At 36.4% G+C, this 17,437-nt stretch overlaps 1 long non-coding RNA gene across 1 annotated transcript in view; it reads left to right on the forward strand.

The window, feature by feature from the left end:
* Positions 1–8,055: 8,055 nt before the first annotated feature.
* LOC140141494 (uncharacterized) overlaps positions 8,056–17,437 on the forward strand; it is a 37,725-nt gene continuing 28,343 nt past the window's right edge. The window contains exons 1-2 of the long non-coding RNA XR_011857422.1: positions 8,056–8,315; positions 12,972–13,057. This is a non-coding gene — a long non-coding RNA (uncharacterized lncRNA). The remainder of the gene's footprint in view (positions 8,316–12,971; positions 13,058–17,437) is intronic.

A 17,437-nucleotide genomic window follows, 5' to 3' on the forward strand; every position in this document is an offset into this window, starting at 1 on the left:
GATTTGCCCGCCAAAATATTTTGTTGCCCCCCCCCCCCAAGTTTGAGGCAAAGAACCCCAAATCGCATAAATGTCCCTTTTTTGCAGCAAATTTTGATATAAAATTGGATCGATTGAGCCCATATTTATTGGTCGAGCCACAATTTTTTAAATATTGGACGAGAGGTAGTTGAGTCCAATATTTTAAAACTCATAGCGAGACAATAAATATTGGGCATAAAGCATCCAATTTTATTATTATTATGTTTTGGATCCAATATTTTAATCAAACATAATGTGCAAAATTGGTTTATTTTGCCCACCCCCCTTTTAACAAAAGTTTTCTGCGACTTTAGAGAACCAATGGACCTATTCTGAAGTGCTAGGATATTCACAGTTAATTTGAAGAAGAAAAAATAGGAAAAATATTATAAAAAAATTACAGTTAGTTATCCTTGATAATATTATGAAACCATTAAAGCCATGTTGTTACATTCCATAAAAATATTTCTTTCCTATAAAATCTTTTCCATGGGTTGTTGACTTGATGGGGTGAGCACTTTTTGGTTCAAGTCATGTTAATTGGGTCATAAGTTAAAAACATTAATAGTTGTATGCACATTTTGTTTTATTTTTGAAGTACCGGTATAAACAAGGCTATTAACAAACTGCTCATCTTATTTCTACATCAAGATGCAGATGCACCCATTGCTTACTACGAATTACAAATTACCCTTAAACATAGTCTAGTTGAAGTCGGGCAAGTAACAATTGTGTGTCTGTTGAACCCTTGGATGATTTCTGTTTTGAAGTCCTAAGGCATGTCAGGGAGCTCAAATACTAACAAAATATTGATCCTAAGCAGGTGGACAACCGCATCTTAAAACATTTTTATGGAGATAATCCAAAGCTACAATTTGATGTTTGTAACCGTTTCTGATATACTAAATCTGTATTTGCTTTAACCAACATATCAAAACAACTATTTTCATCAAATAACTTTGATCATGTGTAATTTCAATATCCTGACATGTAAGATAACAGAGATGTGATGATGGAGGTAAAACTACAGTACAGCGATCACCCGCTGGCTCTTGTACATACCCACTGTATCCGAAACCATATACACGATCTGGTCCATGGGGGCCAAAGGCAGCAAACAGGCAAATTTGAAATTGAGATAAAGGCAAAAATATGGAGTATAAAAACAATAAATACATAAGCAAATAGACATCACAAAACTTGATAACTTTGGAACCAAGTATGCTAGACCTGTGGTGTTTTCATTATATGATAGCCTAATGTTTGTGTATAAAGGCAATAGTTGTAACTCAATTTAAAAAAATAGAGAGCTTGCGAAATGATGTTACTTTAACTTTAACTTTAACGTCTAGAGGATTATAGAGGATTATGTATTCAAAACCCTTCAAAACCAAGGTGGTTTTGAATACATAATCCTCTATAATCCTCTAGACGTTAAAGTTAAAGTAACGCTCATTTCGCAAGCTCTCTAATGTCTCCTTTGACTCCCCCCCCATGGACCAGATTGTGTCACATATAAAATTATGGGCATTTTATAGATTGAAACTGCACTGTACATTTGTCATGTAATGTTCTTATTATTGCAAGTAATTCAAATAATTACATTCATTGGCTATATTGTTAAAAAAGTGTTTATTTGTATAATAATTGATATATTACATTAATACATTAATACACTAATTATGTAAAATACATTTGAGAGAAATGAAATAAATGTCTCTTTTTACTTTCAGTTACATGATTTGCATTTGTGTCCATTTGTTCAAAATAGCCAGTGTAAGGTAGCACCAAATGTACCTACAATTCAGCATTGGGTGATTACATTTGAAATCCAGACACCCTATACATTCCTTAATATCCTACACAGGGGGTGTAAATTTCAAATGGAGTCACCAATTTGAAATTCACACTCCTTTTGTGGAAAATCAAGGATATGTCTTCCATAGAGGGTTTATGGATTTCCACTAGGATAGCCTAATTTATTTGGGTGCAAAGCAATACTGTGTGATTTCAAACAAGCATAGATTCCTATTTAAATGTTTGTTTTCACTGATCACATTATCCCCTTTTAATTTCAAGCCAAACAAATGAGGTAATACGAAGAAAATTGCGATGTCAGTCCAGCGCCTACAATGCATGTACTATGCTCGCCGATCGTAAAATGTACTATTATTAGCTCATTGCGCAAGCAATGAACTATTATAGGCATGGTCCATATTTCTGTATGTTTTTTACTTTCTCTTGCTACATCGTTTGAGCAATGGATCTGGTAATTTGAGGGAGCGATCTTTGCATGATCGTTCATGATTGTTACTTATTTAGCAAGGAAAATTCGGACGGAAAGTGTGATTTTTAGAGCATTTTGTTACGAAAATGTTTACCAAATTTCATAGAATAGTCTCCTTTGCAGACTGTTTGTGGTGCTGATCATATTACAAACACTGTAGAAACTCCATGATCTGGCGATGCCGTTTCATTTTGTAAAAGAGATGTTGAATTTTGTTCTATAGTGTCTAATTTTGAGTCTATTTATCAGACTACATTTGAGGTCTGATCTTCTGGATTGTATACTCCCCAAATAGTGGTCTAAATTTGTGCCTATATTTAGTAATTAATCCCTCATTGTTACTGCCAAACCAATTTTAGAGGATCTGCTGAAATATAGGCACTTTGGGTTTGCAGTGTATGGTCCTAAACCCTCAATATAATTGTTTCTTGTTTTCCTTCTCACCCAGTTGTTTGTCTCCAAGATAAGTACTTAGTGGTCCAATTAACATTATTGTTATCTATGCAGCTTGTAAAAATTTGGCCCTGCTTTATATTAAGGTGAGACAGGTGTAATCGGTTTTTCTGTGAAGATCATAGAAATTCAAAACTTGGTACAAAGTAACTGATAGGAACCAAAAATACTCAAATGTTAAGCATATTAATTAGCTAATTAGCTAATTTGCATATTTAATTAGGGAAAATGAGCTACAGCACCATTGGTGCTCTTGTATAATAAGAAGCTTTTAGCTATACCACAAATTTTTAATACTGCACGGTAACACCGTGCAAGATATTTTGATACTGAACGGGCGCGCACATTTTGCGTTGTCGTTCGCAACTCGTAGCTCGTTACGAGACATACCTCGCGTGCAGAGAAAGCAAAGCAGGCTTAATTGATTGAGTTACGCAGTTTGTTGTTTTGTACCGCCGGCAAACATGATGAAAATGATTACACTAATCAACTGGATTCCAAATGGCACCAGCATGTTTAGTTTGATACTTTGGTACTCAAAACGCATAGAAAAAGCTTCATATTATATAATAACAAGAGCACCAATGGTGCTGTAGCACATTTATTATGGGTTATGGGCAGGAATTGAAATTCATTGTGTTGGTGGTTGTGTGCAGGTTTTATTTGGTATGTTGTTTGTAAGTGCAGTTATTAATTTTTATTAGTTTGTTGGCAGGGCTGTGATAAAGAGTGTAGTTTAGTTTACCTTCATTGCACATAAAAATATCAAATTGCGGTGTGCGCTGCAAAAGGGCAACCCCCGAACAGACACGAAGGCCCACTAGATGGGGTCCCTTATACACGCACCAAATAAAAGAACTAAAATTACACAGTACATAATTATAAACACATTTAAAAAACACTATAAAATACATTAGAAATACAATATTATACTAAAATTGAGTTGCCAAAATACTTCAAGACATCGCAGAATTCAAATAAGCACCAGTGAAATTGCACAAAGTAGGTGTACTGACAAGTTAATTTGAGATGTAGTGGTTAGTGGTGTACCTCTCTTATTGATTGTAGATATTTGTTAGTGTGTTTGGTGCATGCGCTGATTTAGAGGGGGCACAGCCGCCCGTGCCCCCCTTTTAGCGGATAAAAATAAAAAAGAAGAAAAGAAAGAGAAGGAAAGGAGGGAAAGAAAAGAGGAAAAGAAAAGAAAGGGAAAAAAGAAAGGAAAAGAAAGAAAAAAGAAAACGGAACAACGTAAAAAGAAAGAAAGAAAGAAAATCTTCGGGCCTATAGTCTAATAAATCTGTAGTGAGTATCATACACCGGGGTGGCACTCTCCAGGCGCGGATGCAGGGGATGGCGCCCCTTCCCCCCTCAAAACAAAAAAAAAGAGGAAAAGAGAGAAGAGAAGAGAAAGAGGGAAAAAATGTTAAAAAGAGAAGAGAAAAGGAGAAGGGAAAAAGTTAAATTGCATGTAATTAGTAGGCCCATGCCAAAATAAACCGCACAGTAGCTCACAGTCTGGTCTATCAGAAGTAGGCACTATAATACTAGTATAGGCCTGATTCTTTTAGGCAGTGCTTGTTGGTTACTGCTGGCCCGTCGATGATGCAGGGCCCAGTCACATTTTGTCACCAAAGAGTCAGTATTAATACGGACTCCATGGCAATGCTGACTTCCATGCATGCTTTAAATTGCGAATCTCCTAGTCTTAGGCCTATAAAGTGTCAGTGTAACATTTTGCAAATTGAGTTCGGGCCCTGTTTTGTTTTAAAAAGCAATGATATAGGCCTACTCTCGTATAGTGTAAAAATTGGACCTTCATTTTGCAAAATTTCAAAATTTCGGAGGGGAACATCAGACACCCCCTGCCTATATAAACAGCTGCCCGTTTTCGCTTCTGTATTTCACACCCAGTACTCTGAATTTATACAATAACAGTGAAAAAAGGTGGCTCAGTCAATTGGCCGGTCATTTCGCAAATTTTATATTTACGGCTTTTTCAAACTCAAATTTTACACCATAATAGTGCCAAAATGGTCCACCAAATGGCTTCAATTAGGTCCTTATTTTGCAAAAGTTTCTCATTTCTAAGGGGCATCCCCCTTAGACCCCCCCATGGCGCGCAACGTTAACTTATGGGTACATATGAAGCAATAATTTATACAAAAGAGGTCAAAACTTGTCCACGAATGGCTTCAATTGGGCCGTCTTTTTGCAATTTTAGGCTTTTTCAAACTAAAATTTTACACAATAATAGTGACAAAATGGTCCACCAAATGGCTTCAATTAGGCCTTTATTTGGCAAAAGTTTCTCATTTCTGAGGGGGCATCCCCCTAAGACACCCCCCCCCCCATAGCGCGCAACGTTATGGGTACATATAAAGCAATAATTTATACAAAAGAGGTCAAAACTTGTCCACGAATGGCTTCAATTGGGCCGTCTTTTTGCAAATTTTCGGCTTTTTTAAACTAAAATTTTACACAATAATAGTGACAAAATGGTCCACTAAATGGCTTCAATTGGGTCTTCATTTTCCAAAAGTTTCTCAATTCTGAGGGGGCACATCCCCCCTCAGACACCCCCCTGCATCGCGCAAGCGCTCACGGCCATTTCATAATTTTAAGGTGTGCCCCCCCTTTCTCGAAATCCTGGATCCGCCCCTGGTTTGGTGCTATTGACAGGTTTTTGGCTGGTTGCATTGGGCAGGCAATGTAGATTTGGTATAATTGGATTGTTTCATGTTTGCTGGTTTGTAGTTTATAGTTGAAGGTATTTTATAGGGTTGTGTTGTGTGGAGTTGGTTGCTGGGAATGTTAGGACTTTTGTTGTGATGAGTGCGTATTTTTGAAGTTGTGGAGTTAACTGTACCATCTATAACCAATATATAGTAACCAATATACAGTAACCTGTATACAACTGCGCCATACAATTTAAATATATAATATATTGCACAATAATCTGGGAAAATGTAGTTTTCCAGAGGTAAGGTTCAATAAAATTGTAGCATATTTGTTCATTTCGTCGGACGCATCACATACTGGTCTATCTTGAAAAACACGCATTTCAAGAAAATCGCAATTGAAAATCTTATTAAGTTTACCTTTCTATAATTTAATTAGACTATGGATTTTCATGAAAGTGGTTTTAAATTAAAGCATATACTTGTAAGATTTATTTAAGAGGAATCTTGAATTATATTTACGTATGCAATATTGCTTAAAACTACACTAAAGTTGTAGTTCTGTATGTGAAATAGTTAATTTCCCTATATCGTATTTAAAGTGCATCACATACTGGTCTATCTTGGGGGCTATCTCTATTTCGCGAACGGTAACGTGAATTTAGACGCATCACATACTGGTCTATCTTGAAGCTTCTCGAGATAGACCAGTATGTGATGCACTTTAAATACAACATCGGGAAATTAACTATTTCACATACAGAACTACAACTTACGCGCTTATGTGCTAATAATAATATTGGATGGCTTTATTTCGGGTTGTATGAGAATATACTGCACTTACCATGAATGATATTCTCATACAACCCGAAATAAAGCCATCCAATATTATATAAATACTGCACGGAGCAGTTATAATTTGTTAAGTAAGTAAGTTGCTGTCTCTGGGGCCCGAGTTACTAATTACTAAGTCAGGCACAAGTTACTATCTTGGGGCCCTGAGTTACTAAGACAGCCCTTAGTTACTAAATCAGGGCCCAAGTACTATTTTGGGGGCCCTAAGATATTACTCGGGGGGAGGAGGAGTTACATAATTTGGTTACCTCAAGTTTGGCAGTGACGTATGTGCGTATTTCGTTGGCCTAAGCAGTGAATCGCGCGTGTCAAGTTAATCAGGGCGATTTGTCGGCACGCTTGCGGCGCACATCGCGAAAAAGCATTGATGTCACTCCCGAACTTGAAGTGGACCAAATTATAGTCGGGCCCTGAGTTACTTGAGTTTCTTTTATGTCACTTCATGGGCTCCATAGAATCAGGAGATGAATTATGACAGAACTTAAGCTAGGCGGTTTCCCGTATTTGGCGGTTCTCGGCTGGGCGCGTTTACCTGGCTGATGGTGACTGTACCCACTAAGTTTTATGCCCATCCGACAATTTGTGCTTATTTGACCCTATATTACCCCTGGTGACCCCTAAATGACCTTCCCAAAATTTGGCTCGAAATGGTGACTGTACCCACCAAGTTTCATGCCCATTCAACAGTTTTACTACAATGACCTCAGATGACCCCTGGTGACCCCAAAATGACCTTCCAAAAATTTGGCTCTAAAATGATGACTGTAGGCCTACCCATCAAGTTTCATGCCCATACAACAATTTTAGTAATTTGACCTCAGCTGACCCCTGGATGACCTCAGATGGACCCCGAAATGACCTTCCAAAAATTTGGCTCTAAATGTTGACTGGACCCACCAAGTTTCATGCCCATAGGGCCTACAACAGTTTTTAGTAATTTGACCTCAGAAGTAATTTGACCTCAGATGACCCCTGGGTGACCCCAAAATGACCTTCCAAAAATTTGACTCTAATTTTATGACAGAATCAGTGGTGGCACTAAGTATGTATTTGCCTCCTTCCCCCGGCAGACCCAACAATCATTGAAAATCCTATTTTTGGTCCAAGTTTCACATCAACATGGGGTTACATACCTAGGGCCTATATCTTTTCTTTCCACATAGGGCCTAGATCAACAGGCTCAGACTTTAAGCATTTTGTTTGAGCCTGGTCCCATCAGAACCCAAGTGTGTCTCTGCATGGAGCAACCAGTTAGACAACAAACAAGCAAAATGAATATGTTCAAAATATTAATAAATGACCTTTGAAAATTTTTTGCCCTGTCTGATACTCTGATTGACTTCAATCGATTAGCATTTCTTTGCCATAAAATCTTAGCTTTTACTGTCAGAAATATCCCCTTTTATTTTTGAGCCGAACAACTAGGCCTACGGCAAAGCAAAGAAAATTGGAACCCGATAGCCTCCTACTCACTACTAGGCCTATTTCATTCATTTTCTAATTATTATTTTTCATTCATTTCTTTAAATATTTTTCTTCTTTTCATTTTCAATTTGTTCATTAATTTCTTTCGTAAAATTTTAATTCATTTTATGGAATAATGACTGGGAAATCATAGCATTAAAGTTTGACATGGTGGTTCTGACGCTTCTGAGCAATTACAACCAGGTGCTCCATTATCTGACGGGATTTTCAGCAAAACAAAAATGGCAGCTTCCATCGTCTGCTGTACCAGGTTTTGAGACTGACTGTAGTACTTACAAGGAACTATAAAATACGATGTCCTCATTCACAAACTGATACTATCTGTCCATTGTCCATTTTACGTGGTGAACTAGACTGACTGCATGCTGGTCGAAGTAAGAATAGTAAGAATTGGGTACATCAGTCTTATTAATAATTTTATAAAAGACCAAATCACCCACAAGTTGAAGACATCATTTGAAATTGTACTAGTGTACATAAAAAAAGAAAGAATTTGAGCAGTGTCAGCATCCCGGGGTCAGCATTGAAGAAAGGTAAGCTTAAACATGTTAAGCCTAGGGAGTGTTCATAATTACTATACCTCATAAATATTTATTAGATAATCCAGACATCTTATTGGTTAATAACGCCAGCGTCCGAGTACGGTATTTTGACTACTTCACCGCGCCTGTGCAATTACGCAAACGCGGGGAAGTAGTAAAAACTACTCGGTGTTGGATGATTTGACTACTTCCCTCCGCTGTCGCGTCGGGAAGTAGTCAAATCATCCAACACCTCGAGACCAGTAGTTTTGACTACTTCCCCTCAAAACATGTTGTATTTGTATAATACTTTGGTGGGGGTGGAAAATATTGGGGATCAAAAAAATTTTGGATCCTAAAAAGGGGGATCAAAAAAAAATTCAGTCCTTGTAGGGACAGGCATAAAAATTTCAAATTAATTCTATTAACATGAATTGTTGTATATTGGAAGAGAGAACTTCTCAGAAACAATTTGACACCAAAACCAATCTTCTACTGTATTGCTAAGTGAAGTTATGACGAAATTAGCCTACTGTCGGAACATTGCATTGGGCCATTTTCTAAAGACTTGCCATAGTAGTGTGCATGGGGGACTTGATCATTTTGTGCCCCCTGTCAATTTTTTTTGTTTTCATTGTATAATTTTATCTAATTTTTGTTGAATATTATGTATGTTATCATTTCAAACAAATCTGTGAAATTTTGTATGAAAATTCAATTTTAAGGGTGGTAAAATTTTTTCGGCCAATTTGGGCCCATTTAAGGTTAAAACAGTGATTTTTCCCAAGCGATAACAAAAAGTGCTTTCTCCCAGCAAATAAGTAAACTGGAATTGTTATGTGAAAAGGATGAAAGTTTTTGTCAAACCATGTTTCCCTTTTGTCAGAAGATGAATTTTGGGTCAAAATAGAATTTTTTCACAAAAATGCCCCTTTTTTACCCTTTTTTGACCAAAACGGTGATTTTCACCAAGGCATGTCTCACAGAAAAAAATATTAAAAAGTGAAGTCAATGTTGCATTCTGCTTCCTAAAGCATTGAATCTGTTGTCGCAAACTAGAGCACCTGAAAACGATTCATTTTGGTTTTATTCATCCCCGGTGGGTTCAGTCTTCACTGACAATGTGTACGCATGATGGTTCCAATTAGGGGTACTTTTCAAGAAATGTCCGCAGAATTTTCGAGGACAAAATTGTTCGTGATTGTCCAAATTAGGGGTGTTTTGGAGCAAAATTGTCCTTGAAATGGAAAATAGGGTGTATTTCTAGGACTTTCTAAGACTACAGTTTTCGTTATTGTCCTCATTTCCCCGTGAAATAGGGGGGGAAATTCAAAAGCGTCCTTGAAATGGTAAAAATAGGGTATTTATTTGGAAAAATGTCCTCGATTTCTCGTAATAAGGGGGTGAAATGAAAACGCGTCCTCAAAATGATAAAAATAGGGGAGGTATTTGGGGGCAAATTATCCTTGATTTCGCGCAAAATAGGGGGTAAAATTGCTGCAAATGTCCTCGATTCCCCGTGAAATAGGGGTCATTTTCAATTCCTGGAACGGTCATACGTCCTACCTTTAAATACAAACTGAACCCACCGGGTATTCATCATTTTCAATGGCACAAAATGGCACATATTTTCATAGGGCTTTATTATCAAGTAAAATAAATAGCGCCCTCGCCAAGGTCTTAGCCACCCATGCGTCCACCCGTCTTTAAGACGGCCTAATCTAATTTAAGACGGGTGGGTTTAATGGATTTTACAGATGTGATAGCTCTAAAACAGATGATTTTAAGGTTATATGAACTTGAGACTAATTCAGAGTGACATGTAAAGGCCAAATCAGGACATTTGACACTAGTGACCCTTCCATGGGCATAGACAAGTTGTTTTATATTTGAGGGTCAAATTTTGGTGTCTGCTTGGACGGGTGGTTTCTGATTTCTGGCTAAGACTCTGGCCCTCGCTCAGATGTGCCTGTCCCTACTAATAGGGGGGATCAAAACAATTTGAGGGTAAAATGTACGAGAAGGCATGTAACTATTCAATTTTGTAATCTCAAGCTACAAATCAACAAAATGTGCGCACTTTACAATTTGGGTGTAACACGATGACTCCAATGAGTATAACTCCAAACGGTAATTTTAGCTAATGAGTTAATGACCCCCAATATATTGTTGGTTCAGACAATCAACCCCCCCTCCCAATGTTGACGCCTGTATAGGCTATGGGTTTCTAACCAAAATTAACCCCATATTAATCTCCCTCCAGTTAAAACTTCTGAGTATTTTGGAGGAACACCAACCAAGTATTGGTCATTTTAAAATAAAACATGCCAATTTTTTTGCGCTTCGTGCAAATTTCACCAGTTTAGCTTCAATATGGCAAATTTTTTGCTTCGCATTTGTACCATAAACTTATTTTGTCAGCTGGATTCACTGGACTTCAAGAAATTTTCACCAACCCATGTCAAAAAGAAATCTATGCCATTGTTAATGATGTATATTTTTGGTTTCTTTTTTAGGACATGAAGGGGGGGTAAAAAAATCCACCCTTTTTTAGGGGATCAAAATTTTTTTGACATCCAAGGTTCCAACTTTTCCAACCCCCCCACCAAAGTATTTATGAACAATCATGGTGGGGTGGAAATTTTACCCCCTTTAGCATTTTGTGATCACAGCCTCATCCCCCCACTTTTCTCAAAAAAAGTTGAGATTTTTATACCACTGGATTGACTGGAAACCTCTGGCTATTCAATGTTTATGTACCGTACCAAAAATTTCTTGTAGATATAGTTCGTTTAGCAAAAATATCGTCAAATTTGGATTTCGTTCTGGTATACCAGAACGAAATAACAACAGTGGCCTATGGAGCAGTGCAATACACATATAATAATGCATAACTCGCAGCAACATAAAATCGGAATCAACTGAAATTTTGGGAATAAGCTTTTTTCGTGGATATCTACTGAAAAATGTCGTAAAAAGAGGATGCTAGGATCACAAAATCTTCCTTTAAACACCCCCATCAATTTTCCAGCAAAAATACTAGATAAAATTGTGCAAGTAAGCTTTTGGTGTAGACTGGAAGTCTAGTCATAGTCGGCCATTTATCTATTGGTCATTTATATCATGATATCATGGTTATATACCACATACTAGATCTATTATAGTATTCTTGTCATTTGATTAAAAGAATGATGTAACCAGTGGAATTATGGAAACTTTTGGGCCTCATAACTGCTAAATTGTTGGTCTAGAAAGAATATAACAGTACAGTAGCAACTTGTTAACACGTACCCTCTGAACAAGAAGTTCCTGATAACAAGAAGTATGTTTTACATTTCCAAGCATACATTTCACATAGAACTGGATAACACGAACTCCTGAATTATGGAAACTGCTAAATTGTTGGTCTAAAGAATAAAACAGCAGGGGTAGCGTTAACCCCCGAACAGGGGTTAATGACCCCCTAAATTTAAAAAATATTAATTTTTCACCCTCTATATTGGGAATATGTGCAAGCTCGGGGGTGAACTCTGACCCTCTACTTTTGGACCATACTCCTACCCCTGACTACACTGCATAATATTTTTCACACCCCGAGATTTAATTTTCACCCCATGTACATAATTTTCTGCAAGCTCGGGAGTGAAAAACATGGGAAAACAACCCCCAACTTTCGGGCCTTAATGCTACAGTGGCTCCGGAACTGATAATTTTGGTGAGGGGGCCCAAGTACCCTAGAGCCCCCCCAATAATCTGAGGTAAAATTCATAATTTTAGGGTAAAATTAATAAATTTTCGGGTAAAATTCATAATTTTAGGGTCAGATTCATAATTTTAAGGTAAAATTCATAATTTTAGGGTATAATTCAAAATGTAATGTGCAATTCGTAAAAATGTATGCATTTCAAAAGCTTCCACGCTTTGCGCGGGAGGGGGATACCCACCCACCCCTTCAGCGTTTCGCACCTCGAAGGAGGCCAAAAATTGTGGGCCCCCAATATTCAAAATCTTCCAGAGCCTCTGTGCTACCCCTAGCAACTCGTTAACACGAACCCTCTTAACAAGAAGTTCCTGATAACAAGAAGTATGTTTTACATTCCCAAGCATACATTTCACATGTTATTAGAACTGGATAACTCCTGATAACATGAAGTAAAATTTGAATTCCGCACAACTTTGTGTTTATGAGTTTTCAATGTATACATTTTTAGAATGGCAAAGACTTGATGAGTTCATCTGTGAGGTCAAATTTGGGCCAAAATGCTAATTTTTGAGAAAAAAATATATCGGTACATATATTTTTGAATTTTGACCAACTTTGAAATTTGAGAAATTTGCACCAAAAATTGTCAAAAAATGCTCAATTTTCATAAAAATCATAAAAAAGCCTGATTTTCGCCCAAATTTCAAATATTTTTTTGGTGAAGTTGGTCAAAATAAAAAAAAAATAAAAAAAACGATTCATAGATATTTTTTATCTAGTTACTTGGCAAATTAACTTGCATTTAAATGGTCTCGCTTTCAGTTTTCCGCTTAGACTCTGGCATAATTGGACTATTGGAGTTAGCAGAGCAAAACGATGACAACTGCAACGCAACGTAGTGAAAAAAAAAAAAAAAAGGTGAATTGAAGTTTACTTTTCAGTTTGCATGTATTTGTTGATTCTAGGTACCAGGCAGTATTCTATAATGTACTGGACAGGAAAATGTGATGTTATAATTGCTTGAAGAGCAGAAAAGGAAGATTGCTGACCAGTGAGTATTGTTTATTGTGAACTTTGTATTGATCTGTCCATATTGCAGGGAACAGTTGGGGATTCTATGAACTGCAGGGATGTGAGAGTTCCTCTTTTCAGCTGATTTCCTCTTTTTTTGTTGCCAAAATTTACGTGTTTTTCTTTTATTTTCAGCCCATATTTGGCGTTTTTACCCTGATTTTACGCTGTTTTTAGTGATTTTCCTCGTTTTTGGTCTATGGCCTCTCACACCCCTGGAACTGATTTTGGGGCAAAATAGGGGCTTGATGAACTGAAATTTCAACATTTTTGTGGGGGTCTGTGAACTAAAATTGGGCTAACTTACAGGCTTTGGCGCTAAAAACTTTATTTTTCCCCAAAATTTGAGCTCAAGACCTAAAATTTTCAGTGTCTGATGTTCATTAAACTGGAGCATGATGCAAATGTGGGTCTTAAGGAACTGCCGGAGAGCCTGAAAAGGGGACCCTTGACCGCCGTACATACCCTTACAACCTTTACATGTGAGTGAGTCCCCCGGGATTCAATCATGTTTCACCATTGTTCGTACTGTTTAACAATGCATCCGCATCGTCTGTGTGGTTTACTTCACGAAGGCTGCTTTTGCTGCCCCCAAGTAAATCATGCAGACGCATTGGACATGAGGTGTTAAACAGTGCTGAACAACGACGAGACTTGATTGATGCTTGACCGAAAAGGTCAATAAGGGAAAGGAGATTTTATAAAAGCTGAAAAAAAGACAAAGTTTGTTTCCAGTAGCATGTAAGCCACACACATTTCGGTTTTTTTTAGCAACAAAAATTGGTCGTGCAGTGTTTCAAATGCATGGTATAGACCAATGTGTCCTTCAGTAAGGAAATGATAATGGGATATCAGAAATTCACCTTGACCACAAGGAAAACAACAGGATATATTATACAAGTAAACAGGAAACTTCTCCAACACCAAAAAGAGGATTCCAGGTTGACAAACAAGATCTGAGAATTTAGGGCAAGGCAACCCTATCTGCAATAGCTGTAAATATTTGACCATTTCTGCATTGAAGAGCTTGTTTCCAAACTATGTTAAGTCCACAGCCACATGTTTCTCGGTTGTGATAAAATCACAATTACTTTGACAAGGAACCAAAGGCCTCACCCAGTATTGTTACTGTACATCCATCCACTGTTTGCTTTGTAATGGTGAATCCAACTGAAATTACTATACCTACAGCCTGTCTCAAAAAAAATTGTGCAAGTGAAAAGTGCCCTCTGTGACAATTAGAAAATACCGTTGTGACATAATGCTTACATCAACGTCACGGGCATAGTCTTAGCTCTCAAATGCCGTTTAGTCTTCAGATATGCTTACTTAACAACGAAAGGGTAAAATCACAATTGTGCCACTTTTACTAGGGAAGAGGGCTGTACATGTAAATCAATGATAGCATCAAGTTTATCAAGAGTTCCTTCGTGAAATCAAAAGAATGCATCAATTACACAACAATACATAATTGTTTTTAATGGTTTTATCATGATAAAGGTATAATGGTTCTCTCTTTTTCCACTTACGACAAATTAAACGATAAATAAATATTTCACATTCTGCTGTAAAATTAAATACATCTGCATGTCAATGATTTTACCATGGTATACTGTTCTCATTTGTCATTCAAGACATGTTAAAAGACAAACAAATATTGCACACTTATAGGTTAATGAACTTTGACAAGTTCATGAAATTAGACAAATTAATGAAATTAGACAAAATAATGCATGCTTGGCGCTGGTGTTGATGCGTCTAATGCGAAGGGGGAGTGCATTAGACGCATCAACATCAGCTATCATTGATTTACATGTACCAGCCCTATTCCCTAGTAAAAGTGGCACAATTGTGATTTTACCCTTTCGTTGTTTAAAACTAAACATATCTCGAGATTAAAAAGAGCAAATTGAACAGAACAAACAGTATTTGAGAGCTAAGACTGTGCCCTTGACGTTGGTGTAAGCATTATGTCACAACGGTATTTTCTAATTGCCAAAGAAGGCGCTTTTCAATTGCACAATTTTTTTTGAGACAGGCTGTATATAGCATCACAACCCATTGCAATATCACACAGGTAAATCAGAAACATGTTTGTGGACTTAACATGGTTTGGAAACAACCTCTTCATATATGTACACATCTAAAAATGATGCCACCTGGCAGCTATTGCAGATTGGCTTCTTGCACTAACTCCCTGAAAAGGCCATGTCTACAGAGAGAAAATGCTCTGTACACAAGTTTATCTGAGATTTCCAAATTCTAGCTTCTTTCAGCTTTTAAAAATTAAGTCAGTCATGTCACCACGTTTTTTGTTGCTTGTCCACCCCTTGTCCATCCGACTAGAGTCCCAAACAGACTGCTAACCATCTGAGATGTGCTTTTTTCCAGTCACAGAATGTATACTTTGTTGTCCCCATCCGGCTGGAAATAAACAGGATGTGAATGCTGCCTCATCATACAATTTCTTGTCAATAGAGGACAGTATTGGGTCAGGCAAATAAAAATAGTGTACAAAATGTATGATTTTCCAAAATATTACCATGATTCTATAAATTTAGAGATAATATGCAAATTACTTTTTCTTTCAAAGTTTTGAAGGAAAGCCTTTTGAAGGAAATGACTGAAATAATATACTACCAGTAATATTCATCATGAAAGCCTTCATTTTAAGGGCTCTGGTAGTCTGTTACAAACGTTTTGACAGTATTCTTTGTGGGACATGAGATCACATCAGACATAACAAATTGAATTCTGAATATGAGGAATGATTCTGAATATATGAGGAATGTCCTTCTGATATCAAATAATTTTGATTTTTTGAAATTTACGATATATAATAAATACAAATTTTATAATAAATTATCAAAATTTGATATTATTAAAATTTTTGATATTTAACAGTCCTCTTAGAAGTAAACTTTTTAAATCTAATCCTAATGATATGTAAAAAGTGTATGTAGCTGGGATGAAAAGATGATGATCAATTGAAAATTTTGAACTTTTATATTGAAGATACATTTTTGCCCAAAATGTTTTTGGTGTTTTTGGTAAAAAAAAATCCATTATCTTCAATACGAAAGGTCAAAATTTTCAATCCCAACTACAAACACTTTTATACATATCATTAGATTTAGAAAGTTTACTTCAAGGACTGTTAAATATCGAAAATATTAATTTTTAATCATTTTGTGTACAATGTAATTAGGCCTATATCGCAAATTTAAAAAAAAAAAATCAAAATTGATATCAGAAGGACATTCAGTCTTCATATCAGAATGCACTTTGATGTGCTCTCATGTCCCACAAAAAATTCTGTCCAAACGTTCATACACCACCCCTTATGTGATTGTATTTTTTTTTTGTAGGCCTATATGTTATCTTGTATCACTTTTGTGTACTATTATACTAGGTTATACTTTATATTATATTATGTTTTGTATTGACTGAGGGCCTGCTTGGAAAGCAGTGTTGGTCACTGAAGTTGTTTCCCTCAATAACGAAAGAATAAACTAAAACTAACTTATCCCATTGAGTAAAATGAGGAAATAATTTATGATATATGATAATATAAAATTATGATCAAACAGGGATTGCAGTCGTTAATATCAGCCTTGCCTGTAACAAACAAACATTAAAACTATCCTGAAACTGAACACCAAAATGCCAAACAAACAAACATTAAAACTATCCTGAAACTGAACACCAAAATGCCAAATATTTTAATATGTACTTTGTATGGTTATTTTACAGTTGTTATCTCAGTTTTGCTTTATGCTCAGCTTATAGTTTTGTTGCATTTATGCCTGGAATATCATCAAACCTGTCCATGATCAAACTTGACCATAGTCCATGATAACAACCACTACAAAAGTAACCTTGAACCAAATAACAGAACTTGGTCATTCAGTCATGGTCATTTGTCTTTAGGTTAAGGTTGTTGTCATGGTTGTGAATGGTTTATTACTAATACTACATGTACATGTAGTACCAGTAGTAATTTACATGGTGATCACCATTGTACAGATGGTTCGGCCAAAAAAAAAGGTTTGTCTCAAAGCTCACAAGTGGTTTGAAAACAAATGCGAAATGCAATTTTTTTTTCCGACTTGGTATTTTTATGGTATTTTGAGAACAAAATCAGATTTTCGCAAATTTTGTTTTTATAAAAAAATTAATTCTGCATTTCTTTTTTTTTTCAAATCACACGATTTTACAAATGCATGCACAGCTCTGAAGAGGTTTTGTTTCAAAGATGATGGTAATCCATCTAAATAGCAGTCAAGTCAGCACCTGTAGTATGTAGATCATCAGACTTCAAGGCAAGAGGTCTTGTGTTCAACTTCTATAGCTTTCAATG

This window comes from Amphiura filiformis, chromosome 19 (genome assembly GCF_039555335.1).
Source record: "Amphiura filiformis chromosome 19, Afil_fr2py, whole genome shotgun sequence".
In the NCBI taxonomy this organism is placed as follows: Eukaryota; Metazoa; Echinodermata; class Ophiuroidea; order Amphilepidida; family Amphiuridae; genus Amphiura; species Amphiura filiformis.